Raw genomic sequence first — 16921 nt, forward strand, 5'->3', positions numbered from 1 at the left:
AGGTTATATTAAAAAGTAGAGGTTTCCATAAGAGAAGTGTGTCTGTTAATTTTTTTCTGAAAACATAGCAGAATAGTAGTCATAAATTGAAGCATCTTTTTTGTGTTGATTTTATTGATAGAAACTGCCATTTAGTTTTCAAATAGTAAGTATAAAAGGATAAAATTAAATTGTACTACTTTTCATTAGTGATATAATTAATTGCTCTTGTGTATTTTATTTTATTAATTTTTTTTGGAACTATGGCTCTTTATTTTCATGTGGACTGTTCAAAGGAAGTCATCAGTAGCTTTTATTTAATGTAAAAAGAAAAAAAAATTGGGGGGTTTAAAGAAAAGCATCTGGAGCCTGGTTGAAGGATTCGTATTTTTAGAAGGGAAATACAGTGCAGTTATCTCTAGAGAGCAGTTTTTAAAGAAGTTTGGGTAGGTTAAGTTTTAAAGCTAGCTTGGGGGGCTTATTTCCCAGGTTTAAAGTAATTTGGGGGCGGTGTCACAGTGCTAAGTATAGGGTGATAGGACAGTGGCCACTGCCCAGGGCCTTGGAACGGATCTTGCTGTCACACAATGCAGGTAACAGAGAGTGAGACAACAAAAAGTAATCAAGGCGCCAACCGACATTTTTGGATCGAGCATTCATCATGTAGGTCCAAAAGGTTTAGGCATAGGCCGTGTTGGGGTAGAGGTGCCGGAAACTGTCAGCCAGTGGCGCGGCCTGTAGTAATTCCCCAAAGCCTTGACGCTCTTGTGGAGTGAAGCCAGCATTCTTTTTGTTTCCCTTGGGGTTGCGAAGGTCGATTTCTTCATGAGCCACGTGGAAGTCCCCAAGTAGCACAAGGGGCTTGCGGGAAGCCAAAACCCTTCAGGAACTTGCGAAAGGCTTCATCCCAGCGGTGCCGGTACTCCAAGCGTACCAGACCTCGGCCTGCATTAGGTACATAGGCTGTTACTAGCACAAACGCGTCAGATTCAGCCAGTCACTCGGCCTTCCTGATCATGTTCCTCCTCACCAATGCCATAGGAGACTTGGAGGGGGCACTGGCCGGAGAGCAGGCCCACGCCCCGTACCCTTCCTTGTCTGAAGGAGCTGACCAGTACTGATGGAACAATCCAGGTAACTCTTGAAGTTCAGCTGGTGGTTTGTTCTCTGAACATTTGGTCTCTTGGAGGCAGAGGCTATCTGGGGCTTCTTCCTTTACTCAATCTAAACCTTTCTTCTTTTTTTTTTTTATTTTTATTTTTAAAGATTTTATTTATTTATTTGACAGAGAGAGACACAGCGAGAGAGGGAACACAAGCAGGGGGAGTGGGAGAGGGAGAAGCAGGCTTCCTGCGGAGCAGGGAGCCCGATGTGGGGCTCGATCCCAGGACCCCGGGATCATGATCTGAGCCGAAGGCAGACGCTTAACGAGTGAGCCACCCAGGCGGCCCTAAACCTTTCTTCTTAATCCAGGCCTGAAGCCCATCCACATTCCAGGAGCAGATCTTGAGGATGGCCGATTAACCATTGGGCGAGGTTTTCTGATCTGGGGGGTCCTCATATAGGACTGGCCCCTCTCCTGCCTCTCTTTCGTTTTTCTTTGTTCCCACCTTACTCTTCATGGCTTCTGGCTCAGTCTTGGGTTCTTCCCGATCTTCTGCCACAGCTCCCTTTTTCCCACGCTTCGGCATCACTGTAACGAACGCCCTCCTGAACTCGTACCACATCGTCCACCGAAGCAGTATTTTTACCGCATTGCGTGCTTGGGTCTCAGCCTGGCTCCTCCTTACCCGAGCACAAAGAGTTGTGCACGCTGTGCCCCACGTGGGTAGCTGGAGTCGCTCTTGTGTATTTTAATTGATAGATTGTCACTTCTTGTATATTTTAAAGATTTGCTTTTTTTTTTTTTTAAGATTATTTGTTAGAGAGTGCATGAGTGGGGGGGGAGGGGCAGATGGAGAAGAAAAAGCAGATTCCCTGCCAAGCAGGGAGCCCAATGTGGGGCTCTATCTCAGGACCCCACAATCTTGACCTGAGCCAAAGGTAGGCACTTAACTGACTGAGCCACCCCGGTGCCCCTATTTATTTATTTTAGAAAGAGAGCAAGCAAGAGAGACAGAACATGAGCAATGGGAAGGGAGACAATCTCCAACAGACTTTGCACTGAGCATGGAGCCTGACATAGGGCTGGATCCCAGGACCTGATATCATGACCTGAGTTGGACAGTTAACTGACTGAGCCACCCAGGTGTCCCACTTCTTGTACATATATTTTTATTTTTAAAGATTTTATTTATTTGACAGAGAGAGACAAGCGAGAGAGGGAACACAAGCAGGGGGAGTGGGAGAGGGAGACGCAGGCTTCCTGCCGAGCAGGGAACCCGATGTGGGGCTCCATCCCAGGATCCTGAGATCATGACCTGAGCCAAAGGCAGACGCTTACCAGCTGAGCCACCTAGGCGCCCCTTCTTGTATATTTTAAATAATCACTATGTTAACAATTATTTTAAGTCTGCTATGATTTATGCATAGCTAATTATTTTACATGTACACTTTTATGACTATTAGGACAATGTGGTTAGCATTTGAAATTTGGAATTCTTTTGATATATAGTCCTATGTAGATATGTTAAAGGGAATGGTGGTGTGGATTTTCACTTTTTTTTTTGTAGTAATATTTGAAGGTAGATTTATACTGCTCTATTCCAAGAGAAGTGTTTTCTCTCTAAAGGGATTTCACTGAACTGCAGTAGCACTTGACAACATAGGGAGGCTGGCATGAATTTAGTAAGTTTTAAATGCTCTTAAAACAATATCATTTCTGTTATTTCTTTTGTTTCCCACGGGTATTTTCACTGTCATCCTGAGCCACAGGCTCCAGCTCAGGTGATTTGGGTATGGTATGAGATTTATGAAGCAAAATATATAATTATCCTCAAATATGCTCCCTTAAAAATATCCACTAAATTAAGTGAGCCTGAGAGTACAAAGTGAGACCAAAAGATTCTCTTTCTTCCTCTTTTTCAAAAATGTGGCTATAGAGTAGAAGTCACACATGCAAGTGCCATGAGGGGAGGTAGGTAACATAAATGGATGACACATGATGCATGGGGATTATAGAAAAGTAGACATCTCATGCCCTTTATGTATCAGTTAGGAATTCTGTTTGGTGGCAGGAAAGACAGACTGAAAATAAAAGTGGTTTAGTCAAGGTGGCTTTTCTCTCTTATAAAAGTACTGGGGCACCTGGCTGGTTCAGTCCGTAGAGCATGTAACTCTTGATCTTGGCATCGTTGAGTTCAAGCCCCGCATTGGGGGTAGAGTTTACTTTAAAAAAAATGACCTTAGGCAGAAAGTCTCAGGTCACAGTGGTAACTTCATGGTTATCAGAGATGTAGGTTTTATATCAGGCCACTACCACCAGATAGCAGACTATCCTAAACTCAGTGTCATAAAACAAGAGTGTACTCTTGCTTATAAGTCTACAGATTAACTGGGAGAATTTTCTAGTCTTGGTTTCACCTGTATCTGCAGTCAACATTGGGTTCAGTAAGTAGCTCTGTTCATCTTGACTTGGTATTCTCCTATATTTGGGGGCCTGGTTTTAGAATGTCCTCAACTGGGACAAATGGGTCCCACCCTACATGATCTCTCACTATTCTCTAGCACAGGATATTTCACATATCAGTGGAAGGTTTCTAAGAGAGAGTAGAACCACTCAGGGCCTGTTGAGGTCTAGGTTCAGAACTGATTCTCTGACACTTCTGCCACATTCTCTTGATCAAATCAGGTCATAAGGCCAGCCCAGGTTAAATGGGTTGGGAAACAGGTTCTACTTCTTGATGGGAGATATTGCAAAGGGTTTGAATACGAGGATGCTTGAAAAATTAGGCCATAATAAATCTACCAGAAACTTCTATCTTTGAGCTCTACCTGAAGTGGAGATGGATCCATGACTGCTCTTTTCACCTCATGGTCTAGTGCAGCTACTGAACTTTGAGCCATCACATTGATTTTCCAGGCAAGAGGCAGTAGAAAGAAGGGCAAATAGGGCCCTTCAGGCCCTATTCTAATGAGTGTTCCTTAAAGTCTCACTGGAGCACTTGTGCTTATATGTCATTGCCCAGCCCTGACTATCATAGAGATTAGGAAATACAGTTTTTTTTTTTTTTTTTTTTTGAAATCTCATGCCATTTTCCTAGGCTAAGTGTATTTTATTTTATTTTATTTTTTAAAAATTTTTGTTATGTTAATCACCATATATTACATCATTAGTTTTTGATGTAGTGTTCCATGATTCATTGTTTGTGCATAACACCCAGTGCTCCATGCAGAATGTGCCCTTTTTAATACCCATCACCAGGCTAACCCATCCCCCCATGCTCCTCCCTGCCAGAACCCTCAGTTTGTTTTTCAGAGTCTATAGTCTCTCATGGTTCGTCTCCCCCTCCGATTCCCCCCTTCATTCTTCCCTTCCTGCTATCTTCTTTTTTTTTTTTCTTAACATATATTGCATTATTTGTTTCAGAAGTACAGATCTGAGATTCAACAGTCTTGCACAATTCACAGCACTCACCACAGCACGTACTCTCCCCAGTGTCTGTCACCCAGCCACCCCATCCCTCCCACCCCCCACCACTCCAGCAACCCTCAGTTTGTTTCCTGAGATTAAGAATTCCTCGTATCAGTGAGGTCATATGATACATGTTTTTCTCTGATTGGCTTATTTCACTCAGCATAACACCCTCCAGTTCCATCCAGGTCGTTGCAAATGGCAAAATCTCATTCCTTTTGATGGCTGCATAATATTCCATTGTATATCTATACCACATCTTCTTTATCCATTCATCTGTCGATGGACATCTTGGCTCTTTCCACAGTTTGGCTATTGTGGACATTGCTGCTATAAACATCAGGGTGCGCATACCCCTTCGGATCCCTACATTTGAGGAAATACAGACTTTAACTGACACCTTGTGCCAAACAAAATTAGGGTTCTGGTGTTATGGGAGCCAATAGTGAGTCAATAACCAGCAGTATCTGACACATTAACCATAGGTCCCAACTTTCATTTTACTTTGTTGGACAATGTTATGAAATGTCTTGGCTTTAAAAAAACAAACAAAAAACTCAGATTTTTTTGTGAAATTTCCTGAATTTTGTATGTTAGCACTTAATTTGAATATTTTTAAATTATTTTAAACTTTTAGATCTACAGAGAGGTTGCAAGGATAATACAGAGAATTTCTGTATACTTTTCATCCCTAATGTTAACATTTTACATAACTGTTGTACAATTCCCAAAAATAGGGATTTAAAAATGTTATAAAGCTATCAGCCAGGAGTTAGCAAGCTTTTTCTGTAAAGGGCCAGACAGTAATTATTTTAGGTATCTGCCACTACTACTTAACTCTGCCACTGTAGCAGAAAAAACAGACTACATGAACATATGAGAGTATCTGTGTTCCAATAAAACTTTATTTACAAAAGCAGGTGGCAGACCAGATTTGGCTCATGGCCTGTAATTTGCCAACTTCTGCTATAAACTAAGCCTACAAACCTTATTTGATTTCATCAATTTTCCCATTAATATCCTTTTTCTGTTCGATCCAAGATCCCAAATTATATTTAGTTGTTGTCTTTTGTGTCCTCCAAGCTAAGACAGTTGTTCATTCCTTCCTTTGATGAACTTGACACTTGAAGTATCCTAGTCAGTTATTTTGTAGTATGTCTCTCAATTTGGATTTCTGTGATGGCTTCTCATGATTAGATTGAGGTATGCACAAATGCAGGTGTGTGTATATGCATGGGTTGGTATACATGCATAATTTCCTAGCTCTGTCCATGGAGAGAGCCTAAAGTCAATGACTCCTCAGGAACAAAGAGCATACCTAGCACCCAGATCTTGATTTCTTAACACTATTTTCCAATAAAAGGAACCAGGACTCTTTGCAAAAGTAATTGATTCCATGCCTGGGGCAGGGAAAATATAAGAACTTCCCAGAATATTTGTGTTATCAAAAAGTAAGGTAACACTCTCAAAAGAACAAGAGCACGTCAATAGGATACATGGACCAACCTGACGGTGTTCCAATTAGACAAAACTGGGATAATTTAAGCAACCAAATATATAATGAGAGTTTTGGATTGTACCCTGTAGAAAAAAATATATATCCCTAAGTACATGCAGATATAAATAGTTGAATACATATACATGGAGTGAAGGGACAGTTAGTTCTCCTTTAGGGAAGAATTCCAGTTAAATAAATGGAATTAAATGACTTCCAATGAAAGAGAAGAAAGAACATTACCATAAGGCAAATACCATAGTAATCATTGTTGCAGACACAATCCACTGATGGATGCTAAAGTTAATGGGCTGAAGTTTGGGTAGAACAGGATATTTGCCTAGTCACCAAGTATCTATCCCCTCAAGGTATTTACTAACTACAGAGGGGGACAAATAGTAACCTTTTACCACATGGCAGAGACCACCTTAACCAAATGATCAAAAATCCTTATGCTTTTTTTTCCTTTCAGCCATATAATCAAAGATCTACTCATATTTTTCTCTGCTTAAAAAAAATTCCTGGGGCACCTGGGTGGCTCAGTCATTAAGCATCTGCCTTCAGCTCAGGTCATGATCCCAGGACCCTGGGATAGAGCCCCACATCAGGCTCCCTGCTCGGCGGGAAGCCTGCTTCTCCCTCCCCTGCTCCCCCTGCTTGTGTTCCCGCTCTTGCTTGTCTCGCTCTGTCAAATAAATAAATAAAATCTTAAAAGAAAAAAAAGTTCCTATACTCCACTTTGTCATGCATTTGATTAATTTTTGTTTCACTTAGAATCAGTTACCCTTATCGGGATTTCAATTTATTGACACACACCACTCAGCTGAAGATGAATTCCAGAAGTGAAACTGCTGCATGTAGCCATCACAAAGACAAAGTTACCAAAGCTACTGCATTCATTCATTCATTCATTCATTTATTGATTGATTGATTGATTATGTTAATCACCATACATCATTAGTTTTTGATGTAGTGTTCCATGATTCATTGTTTGTGAAAGCTACTGCTTTTTAACTGTGACATTTCTAATTGAATTGAACTGTTAGTCATGCTTTGTGTATACGTTTTCGTTAACTTTTTAAATTTAAACTTTGAGCAGTCATATTAAGGAAAAGTAGCCGATGGCCCAGCAAACAAGATCCATAAATCTAAAGATCCATGAGTTTAGAAGGAGTACCAGTGGATACTAAATTAAGTAGGAATGTGAATACTTAGAATGAAATAATCCATAACAAATTACAAAGCTAAAAAGCTAACAATGGAAACATCACAAAATCAGAAAAGCAGTGTATTTCCATTAGTAGACTTCCCACTCTACCTCTGTGATACCTTGACTCATATATATTTTGCCTGAAAATGCTTTGATTATCTCTTTACCTTTAAATATAAAAATTATTTTGAGGGGTGCCTCGGTGGCTCAGTCGGTTAAGCATCTGCCTTTGGTTTAGGTCTTGATCCCAGGGTCCTGGGATTGAGCCCTGCATTGGGCTCCCTGCTTAGCGGGGAGTCTGCTTGTCCTCTCCCTCTGCCCACCCCCCATGCTTTCTCTCTCTCAAATAAATAAATAAAATCTTTAAAATATAAATACATATAAAAATTATTTTAAGGGGTGCCTGGGTGGCTCAGTCGGTTAAGTGTCTGCCTTCTATCAGGTCATGATCCCAGGGTCCTGGGATGGAGTCCCACATCAGGCTCCCTGCTCGGTGGGGAGTCTGCTTCTCCCTCTGCCCTTTCCCCTGCTTGTGCTCTCTCTCTCTCTAAAAAAAAAAAGAAAGAAAATTTTGAATATCTTTTTATAGTGTAAATAGAAACATAACGCAGCCCTTCTGTTAAGAAGTCTGACTGAGATTTATTTTATATAAATACACTTTAGAAAAATTTATTTTGGCTTTACAGCTTATCAGTAATGACATGTAAACTTTTTAATTATCAAATTTTGGAAAATCTTTATCACATATTTTGAATACAGGAGGCCTAAGATTCCAGTGCATTTGAAGTTTGCTTGTGCAATGACTAATCTTAAATACTCTTTGATGAATTGCATCACCACTTACTCATCAATGTCTTCCTTGTTGTGACTGTGATGGGTTTTAAGTTCTCTTCATAATCTTCATTTGTGTCAAATCAGGAAGAATTTCAATATTTTCCAGTATTCATATGATTTGCTCCTCTTCATTAATTGAATTATCAAACAAGAACCAATCTGTTACTTTTCTTCACAATTTTCCTTCTAATAAATGCTTTCGGAGCGGTCTGAAAATTTTTTGGTACCAGAGGCTTCTTCTATGTCAGAATGATTTTTGTTTACTTATCGTTTTAATTGTTTGTCTCATATTCTCTTAATTTTTTTCTTCTTTTTGTTTTTAATTTTTTTATTTTACTTTTTTTAATTAACAATGTATTATTTGTTTCAGAGGTACAGGTCTATGATTCATCAGTCTTATACACAATTCATATTGCTCACCATAGTACATACCCTCCCCAATGTCCATCACCCCAGCCATCCCATCCCTCCCATCCCCCTCCACTCCAGCAACCCTCAGTTTGTTTCCTGAGATTAAGAGTCTCTTATGGCTTGCCTCCCTCTCTGGTTTCATCTTGTTTCATTTTTCCCTCCCTTCCCCTATGATCCTCTGTCTTGTTTCTCAAATTCCTCATGTCAGTGAGATCATATGATACTTGTCTTTCTCTGATTGACTTATTTCACTTAGCATAATACCCTCTAGTTCCATCCTGGTCATTGCAAATGGCAAGATTTCAATTTTTTGATGGCTGCATAATATTCCATTGTATATATATACCACATCTTCTTTATCCATTCATCTGTTGATGGACATCTAGGCTCTTTCCATAGTTTGGCTATTGTGGACATTGCTGCTATAAACATCGGGATGCACGTACCCCTTCGGATCCCTACATTTGTATCTTTGGGGTAAATATCTTGTAGTGCAATTGCTGGGTTGTAGGGTAGCTCTATTTTCAACTTTTTGAAGAACCTCCATACTATTTTCCAGAGTGGCTGCACCAGCTTGCATTCCCACCAACAGTGTAGGAGGGTTCCCCTTTCTCCGCATCCCTGCCAACATCTGTCATTTCCTGACTTGTTAATTTTAGCCATTCTGACTGGTGTGAGCTGGTATCTCATTGAGGTTTTGATTTGTGCTTGCATTCCTACCAACAGTGTAGGAGGGTTCTCTTTTCTCCGCATCCCCGCCAACATCTCTCATTTCCTGACTTGTTAATTTTAGCCATTCTGACTAGTGTGAGGTGGTATCTCATTGAGGTTTTGATTTGTATTTCCCTGAAGCCGAGTGATGTGGAGCACTTTTTCATGTGTCTGTTGGCCATTTGGATGTCGTCTTTGCAGAAATGTCTGTTCATGTCTTCTGCCCATTTCTTGATTGGATTATTCTTTGGGTGTTGAGTTTGATAAGTTCTCTATAGATTTTGAATACTAGCCCTTTATCTGATATGTCATTTGCAAGTATCTTCTCCCATTCTGTGGGTCATCTTTCGGTTTTGTTGACTGTTTCCTTTGCTGTGCAAAAGCTTTTTATCTTGATGAAGTCCCAGTAGTTCATTTTTGCCCTTGCTTCCCTTGCCTTCGGTGATGTTTCTAGAAAGAAGTTCCAAAAGACTCCACCCCAAAACTGCTAGAACTCATACAGGAATTCAGTAAAGTGGCAGGATATAAATCAATGCACAGAAATCAGTTGCATTTCTATATACCAACAACAAGACAGAAGAAAGAGAAATTAAGGAGTCAATCCCATTTACCATTGCACCCAAAACCATAAGATAACTAGGAATAAATCTAACCAAAGAGGCAAAGAGTCTGTACTCAGAAAACTATAGAATACTGATGAAAGAAATTGAAGAAGACACAAAGAAATGGAAAAACATTCCATGCTCATGGATTGGAAGAACAAATATTGTGAAAATGTCTATGCTACCTAGAGCAATCTACACATTTAATGCAATCCCTATCAAAATACCATCCACTTTTTTAAAAGAAATGGAACAAATAATCCTACAATTTGTATGGAACCAGAAAAGACTCTGAATAACCAGAGGAATGTTGAAAAAGAAAAGCAAAGCTGGTGGCATCACAATTCTGGACTTTAAGCTCTATTACAAAGCTGTAATCATCAAGACAGTATGGTACTGGTACAAAAACAGACACATAGATCAATGGAACAGAATAGAGAGCCCAGAAATGGACCCTCAACTCTATGGTCAACTCATCTTTGACAAAGCAGGAAAGAATGTCCAATGGAAAAAAGACAGTCTCTTCAACAAATGGTATTGGGAATATTGGACAGCCACATGCAGAAGAATGAACCTGAACCATTTCCTTATACCACACACAAAAATAGACTCAAAAGGATGAAAGACCTAAATGTGAGACAGGAATCCATCAAAATCCTAGAGGAGAACACACGCAGCAACCTCTTCAATCTCTTAATTTTTTTCTTAGTTTTTCCTCCATTCTTTAATAGATATAAAGATGACATAAAAATGTACCTTTCTTGGGGCACCTGGGTGGCTCAGTCGGTGAAGTGCTGCCTTCGGCTCAGGTCATGATCCCAGGGTCCTGGGATTGAGCACCACATTGGGCTCCCTACTCGGTGGAGAGCCTGCTTCTCCCTCTCCCTCTGTCTGCTGCTCTGCCTACTTGTGCTCTCTCTCTATCTCTGTTAAATAAATAAATAAAAATTTAAAAAATAATTTAAAAAAATGTACCTTTCTTACATGATCAAAGCAGGGAGTTTTAATGTCTCACTTGTTTTCACAAAACCTTCAAAACAACTTACTAGATTGCAGTTAGATGGTATGTTCAAACCTTATCAACTTTGTAAACAAAGATGTTGTGAATCTTTGAAAATACATTTTAGCCTAGGAAGTGTTGTTCCCATGTCTCAGAGCTTAAGAAGCTTTAGAAAAGGCAGACTTCTTCCACACACATACATCCACAGCTGCAGGGAACACTCACACTGCAATGTGCTCCCCAGGCCTGCATCTCTGTGCTGTGATGCTGGGTCAGTCAGTACTTGGAAGTGTTGTAGAATTCCTGAAAGCCATTGCTGCATTGGGGTGACCAACAAAACTGATGTAATGGAAATTTACTGCAAAACACATAAATAGAGCCCACTCATCACAAACCAAATGCAACCTCAGCTCAGGTTCTCCCTTAGCTAGAGCCCCAGAATAACCATCACCACCCCAACTCCATGCAACACATAGAGAAGTGTGATGTAGGAAGTTGGAATGTAAAGAGACAGCTGTCTTAACCAGTTACTGTTAAAGTATCTTACTTTTGCATGTTTTGTGAAAATACAACCATGTGAACATATTGCTAGGGTCCGTTTCAAGGTCTTGATGTCCATAAACATCTGTCCCTGTTCCTTATTGTGCAGGAAAGGTATTAGAAGCCAAGTCAATGAGGGTATTGATGACAAATCAGTAGTTGAGTGTTGGCAATCTGAAGAAATCCAGAAATGCACTAAAATCTTACACTTGAGAGAAATGTCTTGAATTTAACAATAATCCTTAAAATATATTCCAGTATTAAAAAACTTGATAAACTTTCCTAAACTGTAGATTTTTAAAAACTTAATTTCAGTCACCCAGGCTGGGCCTTTCTTGGAATGGGCCCATACAAGTGAGGGAGCCTGGATTTTATGATTCGTTCATTATTTATGATTCAATTTTTGTTACTGATTTTCTACCACATTCTATTTGCAACCCACAAGCAGATTAGAATATAAGAACAGCCTCTTTGGATTGGCTGAGATGAGGTGTATTTCTCATATTTGGGTACTCCTCTGTCAGCCATATATTGTCATGAAAATGCTGTATAACAACCAGCCACACGGGGCGCCTGGGTGGCTCAGTCCTTAAGTGTCTGCCTTCGGGCTCAGGTCATGATCCCAGGGTCCTGGGATTGAGCCCAGCCTGCTTCTCCCTCTCCCACTCCCACTCCCCCTGCTTGTGTTCCCTCTCTCTCTGTGTCTCTCTCTGTCAAATAAATAAAATCTTAAAAACAAAACAAAACAAAACAACCAGCCACACAATTATTTATATATCTATTAAGTTCACAGCTTTGCAGGGTTCAGTTGATCTAAGCTAGGCTTGCTTATATATCTTGGGTCAACTGTAGGTTGACCTGATGGCTCTATTAGTAGTTAGATGGACTTGTATATATTCACCAGGGGGCTGCTAACTTGTCTAGGTGGACTTTGGCTGGGGTAATCAGTTGGGCCAAAGGAAGAGGAGGCTCCGTCGTTTTGAAAACCTTTAAGTCAGGTTTTATCCTTTTGCTGTGCCATGGACTCCTTTGGCAGCCTCAGGAAGACTGGGAACCAATTTTCAATATCGTGTTTGGTTTTACTTGTTGAGAGGAAATTCACATGACATAAAATTCACCATTTTAATGTAAGCAAGTCGCTGGCATTTAACACCTGTAAAGTTACACAGCCACCACATCCATCTAGCTCCAAAACGTTTCTGCCATTCGAAAATAAAACCCCGTACCCATGAAGCCGTTCTCTTCATCTTCCTGACCCCCAAGGCCCTGGTAACCATCAGTCTGCTTTCTCTGTCTGTGGATTTACCTATTCTGGGTATTTCATATAAGTAGAATCATACCACATGTGACTGTCTGTGTCTGACTTCTTTCCCTTAGCATGTTTGGGGTTCATCCACACTGTAGCATGTATCATACTTTATTCCTTTTTATGCCTGAATCATACTCTGTTGTCTAGAAATACCACATTCTATTTATCCATTCATTTGTTGATGGATATTTGGGTTGTTTCCATCTTTCAGCTACTGTAAATAATGCTGCTATAAATATTCCTGTACCAGAATTTGAGTGTGGGTTTTTCAGTTCTTTGGGGTAGATACCTAGGAGTGGAATCCCTAGGTTACCACAATGACAACATACTGTTTTAAAATGCATAAAGTACAATACCTAGGGTTATAAAGGAAACTAATTATGTTGACATAAAGTCATCAAAACATCAAATAAAATAAGTTTGTGTTATGGTGATATGAGTTACTTGATTTGGAAATATCCTATCTAATGGCAGACCTAATAACTGCCATATATTTTGAGTAGTGTGGAGTGCAAATGATGTTTCAAGGTATCTGCAGCAATTACAGTGTACTATAAAAAGGCTTATGTTTCTCGATTACAAGTCCTTAGAATATTCCTGGGTTTTGTTGCCTGTTAAAGGCTAATGAAAATGGAGTGGTATTTTCTTTCTCATCCAAATTCATGAAACCCATAAATCCTATCTAAATGATCCCAGGGACTTGAAGTGAAGACCCCCAGTTAAGAACCCCCTGCTTTCAAGAGGAGAGTGGTTATAAACATGGAACTCCATGGTGGCCCCTTCTTTCTGTCTCTCTCTCCCCACTATTTCCCCATGTCGTCATCTTGCCTAGGAAATCTAAGCTCAGCAGGATCAACTTGGACAGGTGCAGATCCACTGAAGTGGAAGCTAGAGAATCCTCATAATTCCAGAGACTTTATCACCAAGTTTTGATCTGTTAGCTTTTCTGTTTTCTATATCAGATTAATGTTTGTAAAATTCAAACACCTAGGAATTAAAATAACTCTTCGAATGTTGTAGAGTGCTTCAGAGTATCTGAAGGTCTTATACATACATTCTTTCATTTAACCTGCTGTAAGTTGTGTGGCTGCGTATGTCATTACCAGGGGTGTGAGATAAGGAAGCCCAGATATAGACTCATTTAGTCAATCAAGTTTGAAAAGCAAGTACTCACCCATGGAGCTAGAACTTGGGGCACTTGTGCAAATAAAAATTCAAAGTACCTTTTCTATTCAACTAGAAAACCAGTATATCCAAACTTCATTGTTTACGTGGTTGTTAGCCTAAAGGATAATTACTCCTTAAAATAAAAGCCAACACACAAACTGCTCTTGCAGATGAAAGGAACATTAACATGAGAATACTACCTACAGTTCAGTCCTAAAAAGCTCAATCCTTCCATTGTCTCAGGGAAAATGTTTCATAGATAGAGGCCAGACATTCAAACAGGATATTTTCCTGTAAGGAAAAGATGAGATTGGTTTTAGAAAATCAAGCTTCATTATTCCCTGAAAAGAAAAACAAAATAGTGCTCAATCCATATTGAGGATATCCAAAGAGAGCGAAGAGTTCTGTAGACTCCCTAGAAGTTTCCCTAGAGAGGATTCCGTGCACTTGACAAGTGCATAAATAATGACAGAAAATGCAGTTCCATATGTCACAGTTATCTTGCTTTGAATGAAAGAAAATCTTTCAGTGGATGAGGTTTTTTTCTCCCCCAAAGTTATGTATTCAGAGTTTTAGTGTTTCTATTTATTGTTCTCTCCCAGGGAGCAGAACACACCTTATTCCAACAGTGAAGAAAGAGGAAGGGCTGCTGAGCTCTGGCTATAAATATTTTATTATAGAGAGAGACAGAGATCACAGAGGGGCAGATGAGTAGCAGAAAACAAATGTGATGTTGTTTGCAAATCCTCAGAGGGGGTTTATATTAAACTGTCTCTGCCAGCTTGATTTCTGCTTGGCTTTTCTACTGTCAAACCCGGTAATGAAACCCTTTTGCGTATCTAAGGGTTTTCCTATTAGATGAGGAGTGCTATATCTAGTTGAAAGTATAGAATTATCACGTTATAAAGTATACACAAAGGAAAAGCTACTATAAAATGGCACAGTGATGAAGTTATATTTTCAAGAAGGATGATCTATATTAATTTGGTTTTAGAAAGATGCTATCCTAGTAAAAAAAAAGATTAAAGAATAAATTATAGGTTTTCTCCATATAATCCATTTATTTCTCTCCTCTTACCCCAATGCCTCAGAGTTGTTGGAGGACTTTGACCTGATGGTATTTAGAATCTTTCATGATTTCATAATCCATTGGACTTTATTTGCTCAGAATTCACTATTAATGAGGACAAGGTCATAGCTTATTCTCAGAGAGAGAGAGAAAAAAAAAAAAAGTCCTGTTTTTTTAACATAAGAGCACAGACCACATATCAAACCTGCCACTCACATATTTAAATTTCTGGGTACAAGGAGAAGTGGATAAAAGGGTGAATAATGCAACAAACATTCTAAGATCACAGGGCTGATGAGGCTTATTTCATCCTGGGTCTAAACCACCTGAAATGATCTGCATAAGTGCTCTTATTCTTGAATAAGAGGAGAAAACAAGTGTGCAGGGACTAGAAGTATTTGTCCTAATATAGTTGATGGCAAATCTCTGTTCTACTTCACATAAAATAAAATCTTAGATTTTTTTTTTTGTAGCAATTGGCCAGTGCCATTTGTAGCAAAGTTTTTTTGTTTGATCTCACGGTCAAGGAGCCCAATGTGGAGAGGCCCTATTGAATTTATGAAATGAATCTGTGAATCTATGAGAATGAAATGTACAAAATGGCATAGACTTGTGGTAAAAAAGTTATGTTTCTTTGGGTACATCTCTATCACAGACACACATATAGAGATGCTTATTTTGCTGGTAAGGAAATGTGTGGGTAAACTAGAACATTTGGGGGTTTTTTGTTTTATTTTGCAAATTATTCACAGATGACAGGTCACTGATGTTTGGTTTTAAGAGCTAAATTCAGTTGTCTGAAATGCTGCTTGGGTTGGTTTTGTACTTACTAAAAACCAGAACTAACATTCTTTACTATTCACTATTGGCCAGGTACCTTATATAGGACATTTTCACTTTATCTTGAGGACCCCTCTGTATTATGGAAAATTCTGTCCATCTCCATTTTTCAGATGAACAAATAAACTTGAGGAATGATGAATTGGCCCAAACTGTGCAGCTAGTACAAGCTGGAGCCAAGTCTGTTGATTCCAAAGTCAACCCCTTCCTCTTGAAAGTTGGAAATATTAAATTTAATTGACATCAGTAACTCATATTAATATGTACATTATCAGTAGGTTCAGAGTAGTGTAGTTGTTATGTGAACATAGTCTACTGAGCATTCAGATTGCTTTTTCTAGGTCAATAGTGGCAATCTGGCTTTACAGAGATATAGATAAAGGTTTCTTAGTAGCATGTTTAAAGGAAAAGAAATTTGAGAGGAGAGTTTTAATCTAGGCACATATTAAATTTATGGCATCTGACTTTTTTTATTTTGGTTATTTGTAGTATGAATAGAAAGTTAAAAATAATGCTAATTACAAAATAAAGTTTAAAACCAAAATATTGATTCATTATATAGAAAATGTAATATAATGGTATTAATAAAATATAAAAATAAGATACATTTATTTTGTTTTACTTTTCTGGATCAAGGTATTTCTGTTGTAAAATATATTGAATTATTGTTATGTGAGAGACCCATATGGCTGTATCAGTCTTAAAATTGCATTTCCTGACAAGGTGGCTTATCTTCTGCTGCTCTGAAATATATGAAGAGAATATCACAAGGCTTTAAAAGGAAGTTATGTCTACTTATGTTTTAGCTGATTTTGAACTAAATTAAAAACCTGTGTTTTAACAGGTTAAAAGCATGCAAGAACTGAGCTTTCAGAACCATCTAGGATTTCCTGTTATCTATGCAAGACATTCATTTTTAGCAAGTTCTGATCTTAGCAATGGTAGTTTAAAACATAGGGCGTGCTTTTAAGAAGATGATTTTACCAGCAAATTACTTTCCATGAAATACAAATAAATCAAGTTTAAATTTAACCGGTTTTAAATATTAAGAAGTAAACTTAATGGGAAAATATTTGCAACAGCTTTAAAACATAAATCTCTGTCCCTAAGGGAAGCCTTAAACATTTTTCGAATGCATAGGAAAGTAGATACTTAAAGTGTAATACTTCCACTTTTTATGT

General features: G+C 38.9%; 1 protein-coding gene and 1 pseudogene across 1 annotated transcript in view; one reads left to right on the forward strand and one right to left on the reverse strand.

The window, feature by feature from the left end:
• PAK5 (p21 (RAC1) activated kinase 5) overlaps positions 1–16921 on the forward strand; it is a 305518-nt gene that overhangs the window by 116680 nt on the left and 171917 nt on the right. The gene's annotated exons all lie outside the window — the stretch shown is intronic.
• Positions 493–1670, reverse strand: LOC110579437 (annotated as a pseudogene).

This window comes from Neomonachus schauinslandi, chromosome 10, assembly GCF_002201575.2.
Source record: "Neomonachus schauinslandi chromosome 10, ASM220157v2, whole genome shotgun sequence".
NCBI classification, from domain to species: Eukaryota; Metazoa; Chordata; class Mammalia; order Carnivora; family Phocidae; genus Neomonachus; species Neomonachus schauinslandi.